The sequence below is a fragment of the Pezoporus wallicus genome, unplaced genomic scaffold (assembly GCF_028554395.1).
Source record: "Pezoporus wallicus isolate ANWC-B61680 ecotype Strahan unplaced genomic scaffold, APGP_CSIRO_Pwel_v1 scaffold_11491, whole genome shotgun sequence".
NCBI lineage: Eukaryota > Metazoa > Chordata > Aves > Psittaciformes > Psittacidae > Pezoporus > Pezoporus wallicus.
The window spans coordinates 3,599,042-3,613,067 of record NW_026642649.1 but is presented as its reverse complement, the minus strand read 5'-3'; the positions used below and the strand labels follow the sequence as shown (position 1 = coordinate 3,613,067).

Below are 14,026 nucleotides of genomic sequence, written 5' to 3'. Positions count from 1 at the left end.
GCGCGCAGCCGCTCTACGGTGTCGGCCGCCGCGCTGAGGGAGGGGGAGAGCCCTGAGGCGCCATTGTTGCCCCTCCGCCCGCAGAGTGAGGGATCTCCTCATGGGAGAAGCGGAGCCTGCAGCCCCTAAATCCCCTTCAGTAAGGCTTTCATAGGGAGCAGACGAATCATTCTCGGACGCGGTGCCCGCGAGCGGCCCGCGTCCCTGAATAAATGCTTCCTCCGAGGAGCTGACACTCATGATAAACCAAAGGGGCAGCGCCCGCTCGCTGCCTGTCCTGTGCTGAGGTAAAACCTGCTGAAGGGGGCTGCGGAAGTACCTCTCTGCTTAGGAGGGGCTCCCGTAGGGATAAATCCCGTGAGAGAAACGGGGAAACGGCGAGGTTTTTAGCTAGGAGGAAGGACCGAGCGAGGCGGGTTGGTGCGGGAGCAGAGAAGAGACCGAGTGCTTCGGTAGGAGAGTGCTGTTGGTTCTGTGCCACATATCCCTGGGAAAGGAGCATGGGAAGTGTAATTAACACCACATACATTAAAACAATAATTAAGGCTGGGTTTCTTTTGACAGCCTTAATTCGAAGTTTCAGAGCAGTGAGGGGTTAATGTAAGTTTAACACTTTTCTTTGTTTTACATGGCTCTTGTGTATAATTGTAAAAGTTGCTATCTGACTTGATGATGATGCTTGCTTGGGTGAGAACGACCCATGGCTCATGAGGATTGCACAATGGTGGAGTTTATCCAGGCATTTCTAGCTCTCTGAGACTCCTTAATCGAGCATACAGGACCACAGGCAGGGACACCTCACGCTAGAGCAGCTTGCTCCAAGCCCTGTGTCCAACCTGGCCTTGAGCACTGCCAGGGATGGGGCAGCCACAGCTTCTCTGGGCACCCTGTGCCAGCGCCTCAGCACCCTCACAACAGGGAGGAGCTTCTGCCTAAGAGCTCATCTCAGTCTCCCCTCTGGCAGGTTAAAGCCGTTCCCCTTGTCATGTCCCTAGAGACCCTTGTCCAAAGCCCCTCTGCAGGTTTCCTGCTGCCCCTTTCGGCACTGAAAGCTGCTCTAAGGTCTCCCCAGAGCTTTCTCTTCTCCCAGCAGAACAAGCCTGGAACAAGAAGTTTTGGAGGTTTTAGTTTGGGTTAGGTCTGGTCCTGTTAGCAAGCTATGCCATCTGTTACCAGTCAGATCAGAGCGGATGCTTTCTGGGGTGCATTCTGTGGTTTTCCTGCTTGTAAAAGGAGTCAAGTTTCTGAACACTGGGGTTACTTGGGGGTTGCTCACGACTGCTCAGTGGGAGAGCAGCAGTAGAACCTGACCAAGCTTGGGTAGCTCATACTCCTTGGGAAGCCTGGGGAGCACCAGGCAAGGGCAGTGCCCCTGTGGGAAAGGGGCCTGGTTTGTGTGTCCTTGAGCAGCATTTGCCAGTGCTGCATCTGTGTTGGACCCTTTGTCTGCCCCACAGAGCAGTTTTTGTGTCCTCACGTTCCCCAGCATGAACCAAATTACTGTAATGAGAAATTAAAAGCTGCCTTGCAGGAGTGAATTCCAAAATAAAGCATCCATGCAGGTGCACCATGTGATTCCAACTGAGAGCACAGGGGGAGGGGGCTCCCTCCCAGTCCTGTCTGTCTCATGGCTTAGCTGGCAGTTCCAGCTGCAAGGAGTAAGTGTTTTATTACTTATCATTACTTTTGTATTACCCCTTCTGCCACCCCAGCCTGGAGCCTACCTAATGCAAGTGGAATTCTTGCACAGCCCAGAGGCTCAGCTAGCACATCTCCATTACAGCTGCAGACAGCTGTTTTCTAGAGGTGCGAAAAACCAAGGCCTGGCTCGTTTTTTGTCTGGGAGGGCGGAAGGCATCCCCTTGCCCTGAAGAGCACTTCCAAGGACACTGGCGTTCCCTTCAATGTGCTACACCGGTGGAGGCTATCAGGCAAAACCGATGTCAGTTGTGTTTGCTTCTGCAAGGACAAAGCAATGCGTTTTCCTCTAACCTTGTAAACGGATGACGTGCTGAAGTAAAGCCAGCCTGAGGGAACCACCTGGAATGTCAGAATTCCCACTGCGTCATTAACTAAAGCCTGCCGAGGATGTCCAGCCTGGAAGCGATGGCTCGACACCGGGAGCCTCAAGCAAAGGTGAGCCACCGCTTGTGTGCCGATACCTGCCAACCAGGTATCCAACCTGCCCGGCGCCGGGAGCCGTTCCCCATGGGAAACATACGTCCCCAAAAGCTTATTTTCTCTCCACAAAACCCGTATTCCCCTCCACCACCACCACCCCCTGCACATAAACACACCCCGGCCTCACGGGGCCCCGCCGCCGCTCACTTCCTGGTTCCTGTCGGCCCCACCTCCCCGCCGAGCACAGCGTAAGGGGCGGCGGCGGCGGCGGCGGGGCCGTGCCGGTGCTCCGCGGGGCGGATGGGGAGCGGCGCTGTGCGGCGGCGTTGGCGGAGGCCTGTGGGGTAGGTGATAGAGGGAAGGGAGCGGAGGGGAGAGCGGGTCGCCCACCGGAGCGGATCGGCTATCCCGCTCCCGGGGCTGAGGCGGGTGCAGCGCCCGCCGCCTGCGCCGCAACCAGGGAGCACCTCTCGGCCCTCCGCCCGCTCCCCGCGCTGTGCGGGAGCCCGCTTAAGGGCCGCTCCGTGCACCCTCTTCCCTTCGGCGGGGCCCCGGGCACGGGCGGGTCGCGTCCTCTCCCGCAGCGGCATCACCTGGAGCTTTTGGCATGGGTTGGAAATCGGGAGGTGGGCTACTGCTCACGCCTTTGGTACGCCGGCTTCCAGCGCTGGGCTTCAAATACTGGGAGGCTGAATGCGTTAAATAATACTGGGCTGGTCTGCTCTGGGGGTCCTTAGAGCAGCGTAGTATCTCCACGGCCTGAAATTTAAACTGGGAGCCTCCAGCAATTTCGTCGGGGCCCTGTGGTCTGTTACTGGGACGGAGTGGTGGAATGGGATCCTGTAACTTGTCAGTGCATTGCAGTGATGAAATGGGCCTGCTGGTGAGCAACTGGACAGTGTTGCTGATCTACTTCAGAGGTGGTTATGGTCACTCGGTGTCTAGCTACGGCTGTGGGAGGCTACTGGAGGACAGCTGTGACTTCAGGGACAGGAGTAATCTGTGTTGAGACCATGGCACAGTGCTGTGTTGGGGTTAGTTGAGGTGGGTGGTGAGTTACATGTTAGTAGGAAGTAATCTGGGCTGCTTTTAAGCAGCAGCTTCTAAGTATTACTGGAGTACTTCAGGAAAGTAATTTTTAAGAAGTAGCAAGAACTCACTATTAGGATACATTAGGAAACAGTCTTCAATAAAATGCATGCTCAGGTGAGGAGGATGCGGCACTGGTCTCTGCTGAGCTCTCCTGCTGCCTGGGTGCCAGGGAAGGATGCTTTGGACACCAGAGCTCATTTAGATTTCTTCCCTTTGGTCCCAATTCCAAAAAGATAACCTGTGTTTTTCCAGCATGCGAAAGAGAGGCTGTATGCCAGCCTCCTGAGATAGCAAAGGTGCACAGTGTCAGATGTGTAGGGAAGGAGCCTAGATTCAAACTTGCTCTGATACAGTGGAATCACAGAGAAGGGTTGAAGGCCTGGGCTGAGTGACTGCCTTCAATGTCTGGTGGTGTAGATAGCAAGGCTTGAGCAAGTACTGTGGTTCTTCACTTAGTGAAACCAACAAGCAAGTCTTTTGCTTAGCGTTGCAGGGTGTTTTGGTGATAAGAGTTGTTACAATGTGAGGCACATGTTAATTCATATGCCTCTAAAAATGCAGCCCCACGTACAATAAAGACTCAGTCCTTCAAACATGAGGACTCTGTCAGTGTAGCTCTTAGTGCTGTCTCACTGACGCAAAACAGTATTTGACATGCCAATGGGAGCTGCTCGTGGTTTTAAGTTGTGTCTGACTGAATGCTCATTGAGAATTAGAAGGTGTGACCCAGCAGCGTTGTGCAGTTGTAGGTTTGTAAAAGGACAAATGTAAGGTCTGCCTAAAAGCTAAAGGATTTGTGGCAACATTTAACACCTATTGGGTATTTTTGTATGTGTTTCTGTTTCGTTTAGTGTTCATTTTGGGTGGTATTGTTACAGAGCATGTATTTTGGTTTGAAATTTCTTATTTAGTGTAAACAAAAATGTAATTCAATCAAACTATTTGGAGCAGGTTGCAAGAAGATGAATGCGTAATTCTTCAGCATATGATGGTCTGCTGCGCCCAAGTATTTATATAGTTTTTGGGGGTGTTTTTCTTTGTGTCTGCAAAGGAGAACAGGGTGTGTGTAACCTGGGCAGTGGCAACTCTGCTTTGGTGAGTCTCTTTTTTCCATATCTAATACTAACTTACATTTCTTGGTGGGTGGGATGGTGTGCATCTCCAACAGAACAGGAGCTGGCAGCATGTACAGTCAATGCAAGTTAAACCCATGTGTTGCATTATTTCAGGAAAACTTGCTTGTGGAGCCATTAAGCTTGTGCAGACAGCATATATCTGTTATAGGGTATCTCTCATGTAGGGGAGATTATAGTGTAGGTGATGGGCATCCACAGTGGTGAAAACGGCTTGCTGTAGCTCAGCCAGTCTCTACAGATATTAATTGACTGAGCTTATGACTTCCTCTGCTCCCTCTGCAGTGTAAACGTGACCTTTTTCTTAGAGTGATACCCTGGAATACAGTTTTTCTGCCTTTCTGGAAGAAGACAGCAGGTAATGTAAAATATGACAAGGTAGAGAGGCTTGTTGTCAGTTTGAATTTTCCCCGCGCTGGTTGCAGCAACCAGATGTGATTGATGGTACCCAGAACATCGCATTTGACTTATGCATGTAACTAATCTGAATCTTAAGGTTGCATTAGAGAGAAAATGAGAAGTTAAAGCTTTTCTCATTAGAGCTGCATATTTCCTGGGTTGTGCAGGCAATAAGAAAAAAACATAGCTTGTAACTTGACTGGAACTGCAGTGCAGCAAGGCTGCCAGTAACACTTTATACGGTGTCCTTTAGAGAGGGAATCCAAAAGACTGAGCCAGCTTGCCTCTGCAGGCTCTGGGTGCCAAACACCTCATTATACAGCAGTTCCCAGCAAGTGAGGTGCAATGTGTTACAGGCAAGGTGCAGCTAGGTAGTGGGTCTTACTCTGCAGGAGCACTGGTGTGTTCGCTTCTTTTGCTTGCTTCTGGCTGTGCCTCCAGAGAGGGGGTTGCTTGGAAGTGCTTCTGGAAACTGGAGAAAGATCTGTCTGTAGCCTCATAGCTCTTCACCCCACCAGGTTACAAGGTGACCATAGAGAGCTGGTACTGTTATGGGAGAAGGAGTAGAGTGCAAGGAGGAAGGGGAGGGGGTTTGGGGGGCAGGTGGAGCAGGGAGTAAAAACAGATGACAGGAATGGGAAAGTAAGGAAATGAGAAGGAAGGCTACAGCAGCAGAGTTCAGCTGGAAAAATGTTGGGAATCACTGTTCTAGGAGCTATAATAGCAAGTAAAATAAGAACACAGAAAACTCAGTGTTAATGCCCTTGGACAACAGAGGAATGTTGAACGGGAGGAAATGCAAGGCCTGTGTTGATGTGTTTGCTGCCAGGCTGGTGGTGGATGGCATGTTTGTGAAGTTCAGCTGGGAGTTTTGCAATACAGCACAACTGACAGGGGTGACCAATCTTAAATATGGTGCAGCACGCAAAAGTTAAACCAAACGGGGTCAAGCTGAAACATTAAGAGTGAATAAAGGTAGCATCAAGAGCTATGCTGTTAAAACCAAACAGATAAAAAAAGACTGCAAAACATCTACAGGCCTGGTGGAAAGGCAGCAGTACCATACCATAGATACAGAGAGGACTATAGCAAGTGATAAAGGGAGATAGTAATGTGGTGTACATCTTCGTTCTTTACACTGACTACTTGAATTACTAATGTCCAATACAGCATAGAATATATAAGCAATGTACTGTGGGTCACAGATAGCCTGGGCTCCAGCTCTCAGTGTTTCGAAGAACAACAAAATTAATGTTTCCATACAGAAATTGTATGGGGATTTTTTATGGAGATAGGGATCCCTTGTGGATGTGAAAGCAACAGCGAGCAAAACAAGAAACACACAGTTTGCCAGCTCATGAGTTCTTTACTATATTTCAAAAGCTTTAACGTACAGCCACTTTGAACCTGCAGGTTTTTCCAGTTCTCTGAGGTAGCATCATATGTTTCTTCTAGCCCAACTCTTAACATCACAAAGGTGGATCCTAACAGTTGTGATTTTCACTTCAGGCCTTTTCAGGATAGAGGTGATAATTCTTTGGTCCCTGTGTCATTAATTTGCTGTTTTAATGTATACCCTATGTGTTTTCTGTATTTGGTTTAGTTACCTGCTTAGGTATAGCATTTAGATTTAAAATCTAAATGGCTTCCAGCCTTCATACCGGTATCTTCCCTACCCTGTATGGTAGGGAAGAAGTATACACTACAAGTGGGGGAATAAAATAGAGAGGCTGAGTGACTTGTTCACGCTTGTGAAGGGGGGTTGTAGCAGGCACAGGTGAGAGCCAAATACTGGGTTAGACAGTCTGTGTGAAAGGATATGTCTGGTAAAGTGTGCTTTCTGCCTGGAAAGATAATACGCAGAATATTTTTTAGACTAGGATGGTTCTGCCAGCTTCTTACTATGATTCAGACTTTAAAGCTGAAACTGTCTCCTGCTGCTGTTCAAAATGTATTCCGTATGCCATAAAAGCAGTGTGGTTTTTCAGATAGGTGCTACAAATAGTACTAGTTGTATAGACAAACCTCCCCTCTTTAATATTTTGTCTTTGCTTTTTGTTTTTCTTCTGTTAGAAGTTGACATAGGGCAAATTGAGAATTTAAATTCCCTCAATCCATGGCTTGTTTTAAATCCTGAGTCAGCATCAAAATTCCAAAGCTGTCTGGAAGACCAGGACAGATTCTTCTGTTCTGTCCATCAGAACTGTCTATTCAGGATAACTGCAGTGCTGTAGGAAAACAGGACACTCCATTTGTTGTGTTATATTTCCTAGCACAGGCCCTTCTTGCAGGACTGCTCTTTCCTTCCTATACTTGTTCCAGATAGGTGGCAATGAGACAAAAGTGATTTGTATTTGTATGTTCAGGATGAATACTTCTCTTTTACTTAAGTAGCTTGTGTGTATTCAGTCTGTGAGGAAACTGTAAGATTGATGTGACAGAATTTCTCTGTTGCAGCTCTGTCAGTTTAAAAGTTATCCTAAGTTATTTTGTAATGGCCCATACTTAGTGCCAGTTTTATAAAGCACCTTCCATTTCTGTGAAAAGCTTACCAAGAACAGTAACGTTGCCATCAGATTAAGCCTGAACTTAGTCTCTGTTGCCCTTGGGACTTGCGTCCTGTGCCTAGATGTTGCCCCAGTTTTGTCTCTTCTCCATAGTACTGCAGTGTTGATGTACCTCGGACAGTAACTACATTGTCTTGATCTCCTCTCCTTGGCTCAGACCAGCAGCTGACAGGCCCTGTAGGAGGGGTGCAGTCACTTGCAGGATAACTCAGACTCTTAGGTCAGTCTTTATCATGTTATAACTTATTTATATGATACATACCCATTAGTTAAACAGAAATGATAAAGACATTAACCAGGAAGCTGCTACTGTCTGTCCTGAGAGATTACATACCACAAACATTAGGATAGGAAACCCTCCATGTTTTTAATTGAGAAAATGTGGTCTTATTTTCCTTACGCTCCTACTAATGGAATTCCTCTGGCACTGTTCTTGTTTACACTGATGTAAATGAGAACAAAACTGTGAGGTTTCTGCCTTATGTGGCTGCGTCTCTTTTGAGCCTGTCACTCTCATACTGATCCTGGCCTCAGGATGGAGTTTCTAGATCTGACAGATGTCTTCAAGGTAGTCCCTTCCCCTTCTTTCTTAGGGAGAAGTTCCCTCAATGTTTTCATACTCTTGTTCAAATGTATTCTTCAGAAATGCATGACTTCAGTTAAATCTTCCCCTCTAATGAAGTGCTTCAAATAAAAATAATGAAGGTATGATACATTTTTACAAAGGTCTGGTTCACACATGGCCTCTTCAAAATCATTCCTAAATAAAAAATAGTAAGATTCATCAAAATAGTGAGATAAACAGTTTCTAAACCATTACTATAAAGTAGCATTGAAATATAGCCATTTCCTCCCTTCATATATAGAAAAACGTTGTAACTGGGTTACCATCTGGTTTTGTGTGCTCTTTCCTCCTTTCCAAGGCAAAGTAATCCAAGCCTGTGTAATTAGCCTCAGAAAACACAGATTTGTTTTAAGCCTTGTAATTTATTCAGATTATTTTTAATGTATTTACTATAATTCACATTCTGATTTCTTTATGCCATTTGCCTTCAGTGTGGGAACTGAAACTGTAGAAATGGCATGACTTAAGTAGCCAAAGGCTTCAGGGGAATCAGGGATGTTTGAGCCTCTTGCTAAAAGCAGACACATAGTTGGTAATGTAGTACTTAGGCTGAAACTCTACTCCTTATAATATGGCCTGAAATTCCAGAGGAAGAATGACAAATTAGTTGTGCTAGGCATAACTCCATTACCTGCTCTTGGGGTGGCTGGAGTAGGACTAGGTTAGGCTTTGCCTTGAGACATTCTGATCTGAGTCACAGGGTGTCCTGTTGGTGCAAAGTTAAGCTCCGTGCCTGATCCTTTGCCATTGTTTTTGCCATTTTAACCCAAAAGGAGTAGTTTTGGGCCTGTTTCGGGTTGGGTTTGGGTTTATTTTGTTGCTTGTTTAGGATTCCATGCGTGTACTTCCAATGGAAGTGCAGCGCTCTGGCAAATTAAGCCTGCTAATAATAGGCTTGCTTTTTTTAGCTGCCTTTCGCAGACCTGTGAGATATGTCCCATTGGCCCTCCAGGGTTTTGTAAACCAGGAGTTGGAAACTGCCATACTGATGGGTATCTGGATGAATCTGCAGTCAGCCAAAAAATTCTCAGCATAGCTGGGCTGCTTGTTCCACTCCTGCAGATCAGTTAAAGCTTTTTAGGCCTTGCAGGAGCTATTAGGAAAACATACATGAATACTGATATTTCCTTATTACCCCTGCTAGAAATTGCTTTGGCAAGTCTTTACAGGCTTCTTGTTAGATTTGAGCTGTATGAAAGTATGGCACGAGAAGGTAAATATCCTGTTAGTTAGAAAACACTTTCTCTACTTTCTGTTGCAAAGGAAGATTAAATATCCAGTGGTTTAATTGATGCGGTTTTATGTACAGAAAAATGGAATACACTTCAAAATTACCTCTCTTGCAGTTTGTACTTGGAGTTTATTGGGTTTGTTTAAAGGGACATCCTGTCCTGTGGATCTGGATCACTTAGTTCAGCTGTCATGAATATAATCTGACTGGTGATGTATGTATGATTTCTTCTGGTGACAATAAAAGGTAAAAATGTTACTTGTCAGCTCTCAACGTACTGTCAGTGTACTTTGTGTGTGTCATAAAATCTGTTCTTAAGTATCTCCTTAAAATACATAAAAACCCAAGCTGAAAACCTCAACAGAATGCCCATGATAGGCCCTGGTTGCATTTCTTGTGTTTTTATTTTTTGTCTTTCAGAATTGCTTTAATGTAATTGGCAGAACTTCACTTAGTTCATGTGACAAAACGTAACTTTCCCAAAGTTCAGTGTTAAGGAACTAGATGACTTTCGAGGTCCCTTTTAACCCAAACCATTCTATAAGTCCCTGATTCTAATAGTGGAAATGGTTCCAGTGTATGGAGTAATAGTGTAGTTTTGCAAGTCATACCCATGTGCTTGACTTCACTAGCATGAGTAATTCCATGAAAGTCAGCGCGATTATGATAATGATGCCATTAAGCTTGGTATAAGTTTTAGAACATCAGAACCTCAGGTAGCTTTCACGTACACATTGGGTGAAGGCCCACATCATTCCTTAGCTCATTCTAAACGCATTCGTTGGCCACAGGCCATTAAAAAGTAGATTTTTGTTACAGTTACTTAATTTACATAGGGTGTAATAGCATATTTTAAGTGTTTTTGTAGCGGGAAGTAGATTTTAATTTGTTTCATTTATATTTCTCATTTGTATATTACGTGGTTTCTCAATTATTCCTGTAATGCCAAATGCCTTCCAGATAAAAAAGAAGACAAGGTCTTTCCTCTGACATGTCCTTAAGCTAAATTGATGTGTGCATTGTCACTGTATCTCGCACTTATCTTGTGGCCCCACTTGTAGCCTGACACCGTGATTCAGTTATTAAGCCCTTTGCCTTCATCATTAACATGTTGTTTGCTCCAGAGCAGGAAGGACTGGCATATTCTGTGTGTTACGAATTAAGTTCATATGCAGCATGATTAGGCCAACTTGCTGTTTTCTTCTCCCCACTCCCTTCCAATCTTTGTTGTAATTATTATTATTCATATGAAAATACCAGGTTGCCAACATAAAAACAAACAGATGTTTGTGTATGTAAGAGGAGAACACAACTGGGTCATGTAAAAGGGAAGTTGAGACTGTTAAGCTCCTATAACTTGACTCTTAAGATAGTGTACACTAGAACACATGTATTTCTCAACTAAAGTATGGTGTTTATGTACTTATTAGTGATTTTTTTTTATTTTTTATTTTGAAGCCTTATGATGCCTCTAAAGCAAGCATTAAATAACAGAAGAACATTAAATAACAAATTTATCCTCCAGCCAGAAGGCAGAATTTAAGGCCTTTGCTCTATCCTCTTAACTGCTTCCTCAGTGCACTGCAGAAACGAGTCCCCAGACTCTCACACTGAGGTGCCTCAAGGCTTCTTCCATTTTCTCCTTAGTTACACAGCAATAGCTTCTCCCAGTCCCCCAGTTCAGCTCAATGCTGTTTTTGAGAGACAGCTGTAAAACTCTTACTGGAGTGAAATCACTTCCTGCATTCATTTGCAAGAGCAATAGATTTTTATTTGACTGCTGAAGTGTGCTGTTTAAGACTTAACCCACAGTTTTAATCGCTATGTATTTGTCTAGCTTTCAGTCAGTTTCTACTGACTTTAAAGTAACTTGTCGTACTAATCCCTCTGTTAAATAGGAGTTTGCTTTTCCTGTGACTTTTTCATTACTTTACTTTGGGAAGCAGAACCTCAGGGTGTAGGGGAAGAAAAAGTCTGAGTCTAGGCAAAAGATCCTGGAAGTCTGTGTTCAGGACTAGACAAGATGTTACTGCACCTGATGTGTCAATTCTAAGACTTCTGTTGGAAAACCGACCACCTAAATTACTATTTTCCTTTTTTTTTAATGCAATAGGGTATTACTGACAGCTAAACATTGTTGTGAGGTGGGTGGTGAGGCACTGGCACAGGTTGTCCGAAGAAGTGATGAATGCCCCGTTCCTGGCAGTGTTCAAGGCCAGGTTGGACAGAGCCTAGGGTGACATGGTCTAGTGTGAGGTGTCCCTGCCCATGCCAGGGGGTTGGAACTGGATGATCTTAAGGTCCTTTCCAACCCAAACCATTATGTGGTTTTACAATTCTTTAATTAAGTCAGCTTTATTTTGAGTTGGCAAACCAGTGTAACAGCTTTAATATGATTATTAAATAATGCAGGGAAGGTTAACCTGTTTCCTTGAAGGAGGGTTTGAGGCTTTAAGATATGCTGGGAATGCAGGAACATGCAAGTATCCTCACAGAAATTGTGACAAACTGGGCAAAAGGTATGGATTTACTAGTAGGGATAGATTTATCTGAACTTAGACCACCAGATTGTTTAGATCATCACTGTTTCTCCCTAAATATCAGGAGTTATGAGGCTAAATTATAGCTGTGGTTAAAATACAAAGTAATTGCAATGTGGTATATGAATTTTGTGAATGGGGAGAAGAGGTTGGGTGGCTTTTGGGTTTGTTTTGGTTTTCTAACCGAAGTAAATGAGCTCCTCACGGGCTCATTTTCATCTTGATTTTTCTGTTGTGTGTTGATGTATTTATACATATGACTGTGCTTTAACATTATCCATGTGACTTTCTTCACATTCATAAAATACTTAAATTCTCTCACTTGGCAGCATACTAAGTGCTCAGAGCAGGAATATAAGCAGCTACCTAACTCTCCTAGTTTTAGCTAGGAAAACAAATGCTGTAAGTGGTCTGGCTCACCCACTTCTGTGTACCTAGAAACTTTGTGGTCCTGACTTTTGCCTCTCACTGTGCCAGCAACAGTTCCAGTCACCTCTGTTCCATGTCACTCGCACTAACACACGTGAGCCTCATCACTTCTGTGCTTCAATATAATTAATCATCTTGCTCATTCATAACCTTCCTTTTTGGCTGTGAAAGACTAATTGTCCTCTTATGAATTTGGTCCTCTTGAAATAACAACTAGAAGGCAAATAAGATGTCCCTGCTCATTGAAGGGGGTTGGACTAGATGACCGTTGAAAGTCCCTTCCAACCTAAACTGTTCTATGATCTCCTTTCTTGTCTAGGTAGGGGCAGTAGCACCTCTGTTTAGGTTGGTGTTAGGCCAAATAGAGCTTTCCCCTGGTACTTGGCAGAACTTTGCAGTAAAAGAGATTGAGAGATGTTTAAGGTCATAGGTACTTTTGCGATCCTCTCACTATGTTTGCTGCAAGATTTACCCGTTTTGTATAGGCAACAGTGTCATTTTTTTAACAATTGAACATAAAAATAGCTTCAGTAGAACTGTTGGGGCAGAAAGCATAATTAATGGTGAACACTGTTTCCCTTTCTCTGAAGTAAAACAGGAAAATGCACTCTTTTTAGCAAAGCAGAATAATCCTCACAGGTTGAAATGGGAGGAGGCTGAACCCTTCCGTTCAGGTATATGTAATTCGGTGTATTTGGTAGTAGTTATTGTAGCTATTTTGTGTAGAAGGTGAGTCTTTATATGTAGAGGTTGGAGTGGTTTAGAGCATCGTGCAAATACTCCATGAAGAAGTGTCTTCGGAAGAACTTGCTGGGTGTGTAAAGAGCCACTTTCAAGGCATAGCATTGTGGGTGTGCTGTTACATGGAGTGGTGTGTGTTCACAGGGCAGTTTGATTGATCCCCTGCCAATATCTTACAAGTACTTTTCTTGTTTTCTCAAATGCCTACTTTTGGTAGGCGTTGAAAGAGACGTGCATACTTGGAGTACTGCAGTTTCTGGGTCCAAGGTCATGGAATCATAGAATCAACTAGTTTGGACCTTACCTTCTGGATTGACAAATCCTCTTGCAGAGATGGTGAGGACAGAGCAATGGCTGCAAATGTCATGTTAATGCCCTTATTACAGTGGAGGGGGGTTAGCTAGAAGTGCTAAAGGGGAGGTAAAACAAATGCTCTTAGGGGATGTCAAACATGCTCTTAGGGGATGCCATTCAAGGCCAGGTTGGACTGGACTTGGAGCAACATGGTCTAGTGGAAGGTGTCCCTGCCTGTGTCAGGGAGTTGGAACTGGATGAGCTGTAAGATCCTTTCCAACCCAAACCATTCTATGATTCTGTGATGGAGGTGGTGGGAGAAGCACAGCAAAACAGAAGACTTACAAGGGACATAAGGTCAAAAGAGGAGACGAGAGTGGGAGATAGCTGTTGTTTGGGAAGAGCATCCTCCAGCCAAGACTAGAAATTTATGTCAAGATCTTCGCTTGTGTTGCTTCTTCAGCAGTTCCTGCCACTGTAACTTTGCAGTGGTTCGGTTTGGCACTTTTACCCCAAAGCTGTGAGTCAGTGCATAAGGAAAAAGGAAATTTCTTCCACTTGCTAAGTTTCCCAGTATCTGTAGGAGAGACTTTTCTCTTCCCCAGGTCAGAGGCAGCAAAAAGGGACCCTGCCAGCTGTGCCAAGTCTTTCCTTTTTATCTTGCATAAAGTGTCCAGGTCTTGCTTCAGTTCCTGGAGCTGAATAGGCAGCTCCTTTTCATACCTACCTGATCACTTTCTCTTCATTAAAACACTTGTTGTGTTTCCTCTTAGGGGGTGGAGGTGGCACATGGGTGGACTTCATGTGTAATTAAGCAAGCACTTAATTAAAAAAAGTTAATTCCTTAAAAGCAC

General features: G+C 44.7%; 1 protein-coding gene across 4 annotated transcripts in view; it reads left to right on the top strand.

Annotated features, from left to right (window-relative positions):
* Positions 1 to 121: 121 nt before the first annotated feature.
* ZDHHC3 (zinc finger DHHC-type palmitoyltransferase 3) overlaps positions 122 to 14,026 on the top strand; it is a 34,328-nt gene continuing 20,423 nt past the window's right edge. The window contains exons 1-2 of one of the 4 annotated variants that reach the window (XM_057431411.1): positions 122 to 287; positions 1,784 to 2,136. The gene's annotated coding sequence lies outside the window, so the exon portion shown is untranslated. Of the gene's footprint in view, positions 288 to 1,727; positions 2,137 to 2,343; positions 2,466 to 14,026 lie in introns of those variants that run through there. The other 3 variants (XM_057431410.1, XM_057431412.1, XM_057431409.1) reach the window with 3 other exon arrangements.